The 10,791-nt window shown below is 41.4% G+C and overlaps 14 non-coding genes across 14 annotated transcripts in view; all 14 read left to right on the top strand.

The window, feature by feature from the left end:
• The first annotated feature begins 182 nt into the window (after positions 1-182).
• TRNAQ-UUG (transfer RNA glutamine (anticodon UUG)) lies at positions 183-254 on the top strand. The gene has a single exon. It is a non-coding gene; the product is annotated as a tRNA-Gln (tRNA).
• Positions 255-540: 286 nt separating this feature from the next.
• Positions 541-622, top strand: TRNAS-UGA (transfer RNA serine (anticodon UGA)). The gene has a single exon. It is a non-coding gene; the product is annotated as a tRNA-Ser (tRNA).
• Positions 623-1,643: 1,021 nt separating this feature from the next.
• Positions 1,644-1,715, top strand: TRNAQ-UUG (transfer RNA glutamine (anticodon UUG)). Its single transcript has one exon. It is a non-coding gene; the product is annotated as a tRNA-Gln (tRNA).
• A 286-nt stretch (positions 1,716-2,001) lies between these two features.
• On the top strand, positions 2,002-2,083 carry TRNAS-UGA (transfer RNA serine (anticodon UGA)). The gene has a single exon. It is a non-coding gene; the product is annotated as a tRNA-Ser (tRNA).
• Positions 2,084-3,104: 1,021 nt separating this feature from the next.
• TRNAQ-UUG (transfer RNA glutamine (anticodon UUG)) lies at positions 3,105-3,176 on the top strand. The gene has a single exon. It is a non-coding gene; the product is annotated as a tRNA-Gln (tRNA).
• A 286-nt stretch (positions 3,177-3,462) lies between these two features.
• Positions 3,463-3,544, top strand: TRNAS-UGA (transfer RNA serine (anticodon UGA)). The gene has a single exon. It is a non-coding gene; the product is annotated as a tRNA-Ser (tRNA).
• Positions 3,545-4,565: 1,021 nt separating this feature from the next.
• TRNAQ-UUG (transfer RNA glutamine (anticodon UUG)) lies at positions 4,566-4,637 on the top strand. The gene has a single exon. It is a non-coding gene; the product is annotated as a tRNA-Gln (tRNA).
• A 286-nt stretch (positions 4,638-4,923) lies between these two features.
• On the top strand, positions 4,924-5,005 carry TRNAS-UGA (transfer RNA serine (anticodon UGA)). The gene has a single exon. It is a non-coding gene; the product is annotated as a tRNA-Ser (tRNA).
• Positions 5,006-6,021: 1,016 nt separating this feature from the next.
• On the top strand, positions 6,022-6,093 carry TRNAQ-UUG (transfer RNA glutamine (anticodon UUG)). Its single transcript has one exon. It is a non-coding gene; the product is annotated as a tRNA-Gln (tRNA).
• A 286-nt stretch (positions 6,094-6,379) lies between these two features.
• On the top strand, positions 6,380-6,461 carry TRNAS-UGA (transfer RNA serine (anticodon UGA)). Its single transcript has one exon. It is a non-coding gene; the product is annotated as a tRNA-Ser (tRNA).
• A 1,373-nt stretch (positions 6,462-7,834) lies between these two features.
• On the top strand, positions 7,835-7,916 carry TRNAS-UGA (transfer RNA serine (anticodon UGA)). Its single transcript has one exon. It is a non-coding gene; the product is annotated as a tRNA-Ser (tRNA).
• A 1,378-nt stretch (positions 7,917-9,294) lies between these two features.
• Positions 9,295-9,376, top strand: TRNAS-UGA (transfer RNA serine (anticodon UGA)). The gene has a single exon. It is a non-coding gene; the product is annotated as a tRNA-Ser (tRNA).
• Positions 9,377-10,397: 1,021 nt separating this feature from the next.
• On the top strand, positions 10,398-10,469 carry TRNAQ-UUG (transfer RNA glutamine (anticodon UUG)). Its single transcript has one exon. It is a non-coding gene; the product is annotated as a tRNA-Gln (tRNA).
• A 286-nt stretch (positions 10,470-10,755) lies between these two features.
• Positions 10,756-10,791, top strand: part of TRNAS-UGA (transfer RNA serine (anticodon UGA)) — an 82-nt gene continuing 46 nt past the window's right edge. Inside the window, exon 1 of the tRNA in view lies at positions 10,756-10,791. This exon is cut by the window's right edge and continues 46 nt beyond it. This is a non-coding gene — a tRNA (tRNA-Ser).

The following is a 10,791-nucleotide window of genomic DNA, read 5'->3' on the forward strand; positions in this document are numbered from 1 at the left end:
TTGGACGCTACGATTTTTTTCCTTCCCGGCAGGAAACCCATATAAGCTACCATCGTGTGATCTCTGTTGTTTTGGACAGCAGTACTCACCCTGTTTCCAACATCATACGCAATTTGATCAAGGTCATCGCGTTGCCAAGGCTTGTCATGGAACTAATGCCTCCCCGGGCCCACAGACTGTAAGGTTCCATGGTGTAACGGTTAGCACTCTGGACTTTGAATCCAGCGATCCGAGTTCAAATCTCGGTGGGACCTTTAAGAAATTCCTTCAGCCAAAGATTGTTTTCATGACTTTTGGGGCAGAGATTGAGTTAAAAATCAAGACCTTTATTTCATGACCCCAAACATGCTGATAAAAGGTTCAAAAGGGACACTCTTCTGCACGTCTATGGTTTTCCCAATGAAACCATCAGTTTACTTCTTAGTGCAGCCAGAAGACTCCCATTCAAACAGAGTGCTTGGGGAACAATCAACCCTGATCTAGGATGTTAAGCTGTGTAGCAAAGGGAATGAAACCCATGCATCTGGCTTCCTGCATGTAGTAGTCGTGGCTGAGTGGTTAAGGCGATGGACTTGAAATCCATTGGGGTCTCCCCGCGCAGGTTCAAATCCTGCCGACTACGTCTAAGTTTTCTGTCCTTAGAGCATAGCATTGCTAGACTAAATCTTTCTCTTTGAACCCCTCTGTCCAGCGTGCAAGTTTCCAGAGATGAGAAAGTACAATTCCTTTTGCAAAAAGCTATGAAGTAGCTTTTGACTTGCAAAATGTGTAGCGCCTTCCGAATGATAAGCTTTAAATGTCTGCCTGTATATAGCTTTAGGGGTCTTTTTTAATTTCTACCCCATTACCAGGTAAAGGATACAGTAATGTGATTATAAGACAGATTCGGAGATGATTTTAAGACAACCCTTGTCGTATGACCACAGCACCTTTAGAAAGCCTATAGAACAAGATTTTTACAAAATTGGTCGTCCTAGTGAAAAATAAGCTTTTCCAAATGTTAATTGTTTGAAATTGAAACATGTTTTCTGATTTCATGTCCTTAAACATTTCATCATTTTGTGTGGCTTTTGTTCCCCTTCTTTCTTGACAGGAAGCTACTGTGAACACATAAGACAATTCCCTTCACCCCTTGCAATTTAAGAAGACAGTTACCTCCCACCACTTTCATATTGTTCTCCAACTGGGCCATAAACTTTTCTGGCAACTATGCTTTTGCCTGCCATCTCAGAGGTTTAAGGTTCCAAAAGCTGGGGGTGGTATTCTAAAAGTTTAGCGAAATATTGAGAGGTAACTCAGGAGCAGTTTGAAAGATCTAGAAGTTGATTGTCCAATGACACAGAAGGGCTGGGATGAACATGTCCTGTGAAAAATGGACATACTAAAGAAGAGTCATGTCAAATGTTGACATTTTTGATAACATTATATTAGAAAAGCGGTTACATTGCAAAACCCTATTATTTGGACGCTATGATTTTTTTCCTTCCCGGCAGGAAACCCATATAAGCTACCATCGTGTGATCTCTGTTGTTTTGGACAGCAGTACTCACCCTGTTTCCAACATCATACGCAATTTGATCAAGGTCATCGCGTTGCCAAGGTTTGTCATGGAACTAATGCCTCCCCGTGCCCACAGACTGTAAGGTTCCATGGTGTAATGGTTAGCACTCTGGACTTTGAATCCAGCGATCCGAGTTCAAATCTCAGTGGAACCTTTAAGAAATTCCTTCAGCCAAAGATTGTTTTCATGACTTTTGGGGCAGAGATTGAGTTAAAAATCAAGACCTTTATTTCATGACCCCAAACATGCTGATAAAAGGTTCAAAAGGGACACTCTTCTGCACGTCTATGGTTTTCCCAATGAAACCATCAGTTTACTTCTTAGTGCAGCCAGAAGACTCCCATTCAAACAGAGTGCTTGGGGAACAATCAACCCTGATCTAGGATGTTAAGCTGTGTAGCAAAGGGAATGAAACCCATGCATCTGGCTTCCTGCATGTAGTAGTCGTGGCCGAGTGGTTAAGGCGATGGACTTGAAATCCATTGGGGTCTCCCCGTGCAGGTTCAAATCCTGCCGACTACGTCTAAGTTTTCTGTCCTTAGAGCATAGCATTGCTAGACTAAATCTTTCTCTTTGAACCCCTCTGTCCAGCGTGCAAGTTTCCAGAGATGAGAAAGTACAATCCCTTTTGCAAAAAGCTATGAAGTAGCTTTTGACTTGCAAAATGTGTAGCGCCTTCCGAATGATAAGCTTTAAATGTCTGCCTGTATATAGCTTTAGGGGTCTTTTTTAATTTCTACCCCATTACAAGGCAAAGGATACAGTAATGTGATTATAAGACAGATTCGGAGATGATTTTAAGACAACCCTTGTCGTATGACCACAGCACCTTTAGAAAGCCTATAGAACAAGATTTTTACAAAATTGGTCGTCCTAGTGAAAAATAAGCTTTTCCAAATGTTAATTGTTTGAAATTGAAACATGTTTTCTGATTTCATGTCCTTAAACATTTCATCATTTTGTGTGGCTTTTGTTCCCCTTCTTTCTTGACAGGAAGCTACTGTGAACACATAAGACAATTCCCTTCACCCCTTGCAATTTAAGAAGACAGTTACCTCCCACCACTTTCATATTGTTCTCCAACTGGGCCATAAACTTTTCTGGCAACTATGCTTTTGCCTGCCATCTCAGAGGTTTAAGGTTCCAAAAGCTGGGGGTGGTATTCTAAAAGTTTAGCGAAATATTGAGAGGTAACTCAGGAGCAGTTTGAAAGATCTAGAAGTTGATTGTCCAATGACACAGAAGGGCTGGGATGAACATGTCCTGTGAAAAATGGACATACTAAAGAAGAGTCATGTCAAATGTTGACATTTTTGATAACATTATATTAGAAAAGCGGTTACATTGCAAAACCCTATGATTTGGACGCTATGATTTTTTTCCTTCCCGGCAGGAAACCCATATAAGCTACCATCGTGTGATCTCTGTTGTTTTGGACAGCAGTACTCACCCTGTTTCCAACATCATACGCAATTTGATCAAGGTCATCGCGTTGCCAAGCCTTGTCATGGAACTAATGCCTCCCCGTGCCCACAGACTGTAAGGTTCCATGGTGTAACGGTTAGCACTCTGGACTTTGAATCCAGCGATCCGAGTTCAAATCTCGGTGGAACCTTTAAGAAATTCCTTCAGCCAAAGATTATTTTCATGACTTTTGGGGCAGAGATTGAGTTAAAACTCAAGACCTTTATTTCATGACCCCAAACATGCTGATAAAAGGTTCAAAGGGGACACTCTTCTACACGTCTATGGTTTTCCCAATGAAACCATCAGTTTACTTCTTAGTGCAGCCAGAAGACTCCCATTCAAACAGAGTGCTTGGGGAACAATCAACCCTGATCTAGGATGTTAAGCTGTGTAGCAAAGGGAATGAAACCCATGCATCTGGCTTCCTGCATGTAGTAGTCGTGGCCGAGTGGTTAAGGCGATGGACTTGAAATCCATTGGGTTCTCCCCGCGCAGGTTCAAATCCTGCCGACTACGTCTAAGTTTTCTGTCCTTAGAGCATAGCATTGCTAGACTAAATCTTTCTCTTTGAACCCCTCTGTCCAGCGTGCAAGTTTCCAGAGATGAGAAAGTACAATCCCTTTTGCAAAAAGCTATGAAGTAGCTTTTGACTTGCAAAATGTGTAGCGCCTTCCGAATGATAAGCTTTAAATGTCTGCCTGTATATAGCTTTAGGGGTCTTTTTTAATTTCTACCCCATTACAAGGCAAAGGATACAGTAATGTGATTATAAGACAGATTCGGAGATGATTTTAAGACAACCCTTGTCGTATGACCACAGCACCTTTAGAAAGCCTATAGAACAAGATTTTTACAAAATTGGTCGTCCTAGTGAAAAATAAGCTTTTCCAAATGTTAATTGTTTGAAATTGAAACATGTTTTCTGATTTCATGTCCTTAAACATTTCATCATTTTGTGTGGCTTTTGTTCCCCTTCTTTCTTGACAGGAAGCTACTGTGAACACATAAGACAATTACCTTCACCCCTTGCAATTTAAGAAGACAGTTACCTCCCACCACTTTCATATTGTTCTCAAACTGGGCCATAAACTTTTCTGGCAACTATGCTTTTGCCTGCCATCTCAGAGGTTTAAGGTTCCGAAAGCTGGGGGTGGTATTCTAAAAGTTTAACAAAATATTGAGAGGTAACTCAGGAGCAGTTTGAAAGATCTAGAAGTTGATTGTCCAATGACACAGAAGGGCTGGGATGAACATGTCCTGTGAAAAATGGACATACTAAAGAAGAGTCATGTCAAATGTTGACATTATTGATAACATTATATTAGAAAAGCGGTTACATTGCAAAACCCTATGATTTGGACGCTATGATTTTTTTCCTTCCCGGCAGGAAACCCATATAAGCTACCATCGTGTGATCTCTGTTGTTTTGGACAGCAGTACTCACCCTGTTTCCAACATCATACGCAATTTGATCAAGGTCAACGCGTTGCCAAGGCTTGTCATGGAACTAATGCCTCCCCGTGCCCACAGACTGTAAGGTTCCATGGTGTAACGGTTAGCACTCTGGACTTTGAATCCAGCGATCCGAGTTCAAATCTCGGTGGAACCTTTAAGAAATTCCTTCAGCCAAAGATTGTTTTCATGACTTTTGGGGCAGAGATTGAGTTAAAAATCAAGACCTTTATTTCATGACCCCAAACATGCTGATAAAAGGTTCAAAAGGGACACTCTTCTGCACGTCTATGGTTTTCCCAATGAAACCATCAGTTTACTTCTTAGTGCAGCCAGAAGACTCCCATTCAAACAGAGTGCTTGGGGAACAATCAACCCTGATCTAGGATGTTAAGCTGTGTAGCAAAGGGAATGAAACCCATGCATCTGGCTTCCTGCATGTAGTAGTCGTGGCCGAGTGGTTAGGGCGATGGACTTGAAATCCATTGGGGTCTCCCCGCGCAGGTTCATATCCTGCCGACTACGTTTAAGTTTTCTGTCCTTATAGCATTGCTAGACTAAATCTTTCTCTTTGAACCCCTCTGTCCAGCGTGCAAGTTTCCAGAGATGAGAAAGTACAATCCCTTTTGCAAAAAGCTATGAAGTAGCTTTTGACTTGCAAAATGTGTAGCGCCTTCCGAATGATAAGCTTTAAATGTCTGCCTGTATATAGCTTTAGGGGTCTTTTTTAATTTCTACCCCATTACCAGGCAAAGGATACAGTAATGTGATTTTAAGACAGATTCGGAGATGATTTTAAGACAACCCTTGTCGTATGACCACAGCACCTTTAGAAAGCCTATAGAACAAGATTTTTACAAAATTGGTCGTCCTAGTGAAAAATAAGCTTTTCCAAATGTTAATTGTTTAAAATTGAAACATGTTTTCTGATTTCATGTCCTTAAACATTTCTTCATTTTGTGTGGCTTTTGTTCCCCTTCTTTCTTGACAGGAAGCTACTGTGAACACATAAGACAATTCCCTTCACCCCTTGCAATTTAAGAAGACAGTTACCTCCCACCACTTTCATATTGTTCTCTAACTGGGCCATAAACTTTTCTGGCAACTATGCTTTTGCCTGCCATCTCAGAGGTTTAAGGTTCCAAAAGCTGGGGGTGGTATTCTAAAAGTTTAGCGAAATATTGAGAGGTAACTCAGGAGCAGTTTGAAAGATCTAGAAGTTGATTGTCCAATGACACAGAAGGGCTGGGATGAACATGTCCTGTGAAAAATGGACATACTAAAGAAGAGTCATGTCAAATGTTGACATTTTTGATAACATTATATTAGAAAAGCGGTTACATTGCAAAACCCTATGATTTGGACGCTATGATTTTTTTCCTTCCCGGCAGGAAACCCATATAAGCTACCATCGTGTGATCTCTGTTGTTTTGGACAGCAGTACTCACCCTGTTTCCAACATCATACGCAATTTGATCAAGGTCATCGCGTTGCCAAGGCTTGTCATGAAACTAATGCCTCCCCGTGCCCACAGACTGTAAGGTTCCATGGTGTAACGGTTAGCACTCTGGACTTTGAATCCAGCGATCCGAGTTCAAATCTCGGTGGGACCTTTAAGAAATTCCTTCAGCCAAAGATTGTTTTCATGACTTTTGGGGCAGAGATTGAGTTAAAAATCAAGACCTTTATTTCATGACCCCAAACATGCTGATAAAAGGTTCAAAAGGGACACTCTTCTGCACGTCTATGGTTTTCCCAATGAAACCATCAGTTTACTTCTTAGTGCAGCCAGAAGACTCCCATTCAAACAGAGTGCTTGGGGAACAATCAACCCTGATCTAGGATGTTAAGCTGTGTAGCAAAGGGAATGAAACCCATGCATCTGGCTTCCTGCATGTAGTAGTCGTGGCCGAGTGGTTAGGGCGATGGACTTGAAATCCATTGGGGTCTCCCCGCGCAGGTTTATATCCTGCCGACTACGTCTAAGTTTTCTGTCCTTATAGCATTGCTAGACTAAATCTTTCTCTTTGAACCCCTCTGTCCAGCGTGCAAGTTTCCAGAGATGAGAAAGTACAATCCCTTTTGCAAAAAGCTATGAAGTAGCTTTTGACTTGCAAAATGTGTAGCGCCTTCCGAATGATAAGCTTTAAATGTCTGCCTGTATATAGCTTTAGGGGTCTTTTTTAATTTCTACCCCATTACCAGGCAAAGGATACAGTAATGTGATTATAAGACAGATTCGGAGATGATTTTAAGACAACCCTTGTCGTATGACCACAGCACCTTTAGAAAGCCTATAGAACAAGATTTTTACAAAATTGGTCGTCCTAGTGAAAAATAAGCTTTTCCAAATGTTAATTGTTTGAAATTGAAACATGTTTTCTGATTTCATGTCCTTAAACATTTCATCATTTTGTGTGGCTTTTGTTCCCCTTCTTTCTTGACAGGAAGCTACTGTGAACACATAAGACAATTCCCTTCACCCCTTGCAATTTAAGAAGACAGTTACCTCCCACCACTTTCATATTGTTCTCCAACTGGGCCATAAACTTTTCTGGCAACTATGCTTTTGCCTGCCATCTCAGAGGTTTAAGGTTCCAAAAGCTGGGGGTGGTATTCTAAAAGTTTAGCGAAATATTGAGAGGTAACTCAGGAGCAGTTTGAAAGATCTAGAAGTTGATTGTCCAATGACACAGAAGGGCTGGGATGAACATGTCCTGTGAAAAATGGACATACTAAAGAAGAGTCATGTCAAATGTTGACATTTTTGATAACATTATATTAGAAAAGCGGTTACATTGCAAAACCCTATGATTTGGACGCTATGATTTTTTTCCTTCCCGGCAGGAAACCCATATAAGCTACCATCGTGTGATCTCTGTTGTTTTGGACAGCAGTACTCACCCTGTTTCCAACATCATACGCAATTTGATCAAGGTCGTCGCGTTGCCAAGGCTTGTCATGGAACTAATGCCTGCCCGTGCCCACAGACTGTAAGGTTCCATGGTGTAACGGTTAGCACTCTGGACTTTGAATCCAGCGATCCGAGTTCAAATCTCAGTGGAATTTTAAGAAATTCCTTCAGCCAAAGATTGTTTTCATGACTTTTGGGGCAGAGATTGAGTTAAAAATCAAGACCTTTATTTCATGACCCCAAACATGCTGATAAAAGGTTCAAAAGGGACACTCTTCTGCACGTCTATGGTTTTCCCAATGAAACCATCAGTTTACTTCTTAGTGCAGCCAGAAGACTCCCATTCAAACAGAGTGCTTGGGGAACAATCAACCCTGATCTAGGATGTTAAGCTGTGTAGCAAAGGGAATGAAACCCATGCATCTGGCTTCCTGCATGTAGTAGTCGTGGCCGAGTGGTTAAGGCGATGGACTTGAAATCCATTGGGGTCTCCCCGCGCAGGTTCAAATCCTGCCGACTACGTCTAAGTTTTCTGTCCTTAGAGCATAGCATTGCTAGAATAAATCTTTCTCTTTGAACCCCTCTGTCCAGCGTGCAAGTTTCCAGAGATGAGAAAGTACAATCCCTTTTGCAAAAAGCTATGAAGTAGCTTTTGACTTGCAAAATGTGTAGCGCCTTCCGAATGATAAGCTTTAAATGTCTGCCTGTATATAGCTTTAGGGGTCTTTTTTAATTTCTACCCCATTACCAGGCAAAGGATACAGTAATGTGATTATAAGACAGATTCGGAGATGATTTTAAGACAACCCTTGTCGTATGACCACAGCACCTTTAGAAAGCCTATAGAACAAGATTTTTACAAAATTGGTCGTCCTAGTGAAAAATAAGCTTTTCCAAATGTTAATTGTTTGAAATTGAAACATGTTTTCTGATTTCATGTCCTTAAACATTTCATCATTTTGTGTGGCTTTTGTTCCCCTTCTTTCTTGACAGGAAGCTACTGTGAACACATAAGACAATTCCCTTCACCCCTTGCAATTTAAGAAGACAGTTACCTCCCACCACTTTCATATTGTTCTCCAACTGGGCCATAAACTTTTCTGGCAACTATGCTTTTGCCTGCCATCTCAGAGGTTTAAGGTTCCAAAAGCTGGGGGTGGTATTCTAAAAGTTTAGCGAAATATTGAGAGGTAACTCAGGAGCAGTTTGAAAGATCTAGAAGTTGATTGTCCAATGACACAGAAGGGCTGGGATGAACATGTCCTGTGAAAAATGGACATACTAAAGAAGAGTCATGTCAAATGTTGACATCTTTGATAACATTATATTAGAAAAGCGGTTACATTGCAAAACCCTATGATTTGGACGCTAAGATTTTTTTCCTTCCCGGCAGGAAACCCATATAAGCTACCATCGTGTGATCTCTGTTGTTTTGGACAGCAGTACTCACCCTGTTTCCAACATCATACGCAATTTGATCAAGGTCGTCGCGTTGCCAAGGCTTGTCATGGAACTAATGCCTGCCCGTGCCCACAGACTGTAAGGTTCCATGGTGTAACGGTTAGCACTCTGGACTTTGAATCCAGCGATCCGAGTTCAAATCTCAGTGGAATTTTAAGAAATTCCTTCAGCTAAAGATTGTTTTCATGACTTTTGGGGCAGAGATTGAGTTAAAAATCAAGACCTTTATTTCATGACCCCAAACATGCTGATAAAAGGTTCAAAAGGGACACTCTTCTGCACGTCTATGGTTTTCCCAATGAAACCATCAGTTTACTTCTTAGTGCAGCCAGAAGACTCCCATTCAAACAGAGTGCTTGGGGAACAATCAACCCTGATCTAGGATGTTAAGCTGTGTAGCAAAGGGAATGAAACCCATGCATCTGGCTTCCTGCATGTAGTAGTCGTGGCCGAGTGGTTAAGGCGATGGACTTGAAATCCATTGGGGTCTCCCCGCGCAGGTTCAAATCCTGCCGACTACGTCTAAGTTTTCTGTCCTTAGAGCATAGCATTGCTAGACTAAATCTTTCTCTTTGAACCCCTCTGTCCAGCGTGCAAGTTTCCAGAGATGAGAAAGTACAATCCCTTTTGCAAAAAGCTATGAAGTAGCTTTTGACTTGCAAAATGTGTAGCGCCTTCCGAATGATAAGCTTTAAATGTCTGCCTGTATATAGCTTTAGGGGTCTTTTTTAATTTCTACCCCATTACCAGGCAAAGGATACAGTAATGTGATTATAAGACAGATTCGGAGATGATTTTAAGACAACCCTTGTCGTATGACCACAGCACCTTTAGAAAGCCTATAGAACAAGATTTTTACAAAATTGGTCGTCCTAGTGAAAAATAAGCTTTTCCAAATGTTAATTGTTTGAAATTGAAACATGTTTTCTGATTTCATGTCCTTAAACATTTCATCATTTTGTGTGGCTTTTGTTCCCCTTCTTTCTTGACAGGAAGCTACTGTGAACACATAAGACAATTCCCTTCACCCCTTGCAATTTAAGAAGACAGTTACCTCCCACCACTTTCATATTGTTCTCCAACTGGGCCATAAACTTTTCTGGCAACTATGCTTTTGCCTGCCATCTCAGAGGTTTAAGGTTCCAAAAGCTGGGGGTGGTATTCTAAAAGTTTAGCGAAATATTGAGAGGTAACTCAGGAGCAGTTTGAAAGATCTAGAAGTTGATTGTCCAATGACACAGAAGGGCTGGGATGAACATGTCCTGTGAAAAATGGACATACTAAAGAAGAGTCATGTCAAATGTTGACATTTTTGATAACATTATATTAGAAAAGCGGTTACATTGCAAAACCCTATGATTTGGACGCTATGATTTTTTTCCTTCCCGGCAGGAAACCCATATAAGCTACCATCGTGTGATCTCTGTTGTTTTGGACAGCAGTACTCACCCTGTTTCCAACATCATACGCAATTTGATCAAGGTCATCGCGTTGCCAAGGCTTGTCATGGAACTAATGCCTCCCCGTGCCCACAGACTGTAAGGTTCCATGGTGTAACGGTTAGCGCTCTGGACTTTGAATCCAGCGATCCGAGTTCAAATCTCGGTGGAACCTTTAAGAAATTCCTTCAGCCAAAGATTGTTTTCATGACTTTTGGGGCAGAGATTGAGTTAAAAATCAAGACCTTTATTTCATGACCCCAAACATGCTGATAAAAGGTTCAAAAGGGACACTCTTCTGCACGTCTATGGTTTTCCCAATGAAACCATCAGTTTACTTCTTAGTGCAGCCAGAAGACTCCCATTCAAACAGAGTGCTTGGGGAACAATCAACCCTGATCTAGGATGTTAAGCTGTGTAGCAAAGGGAATGAAACCCATGCATCTGGCTTCCTGCATGTAGTAGTCGTGGCCGAGTGGTTAAGGCGATGGACTTGA

Source organism: Engystomops pustulosus, chromosome 7, assembly GCF_040894005.1.
Source record: "Engystomops pustulosus chromosome 7, aEngPut4.maternal, whole genome shotgun sequence".
NCBI classification, from domain to species: Eukaryota; Metazoa; Chordata; class Amphibia; order Anura; family Leptodactylidae; genus Engystomops; species Engystomops pustulosus.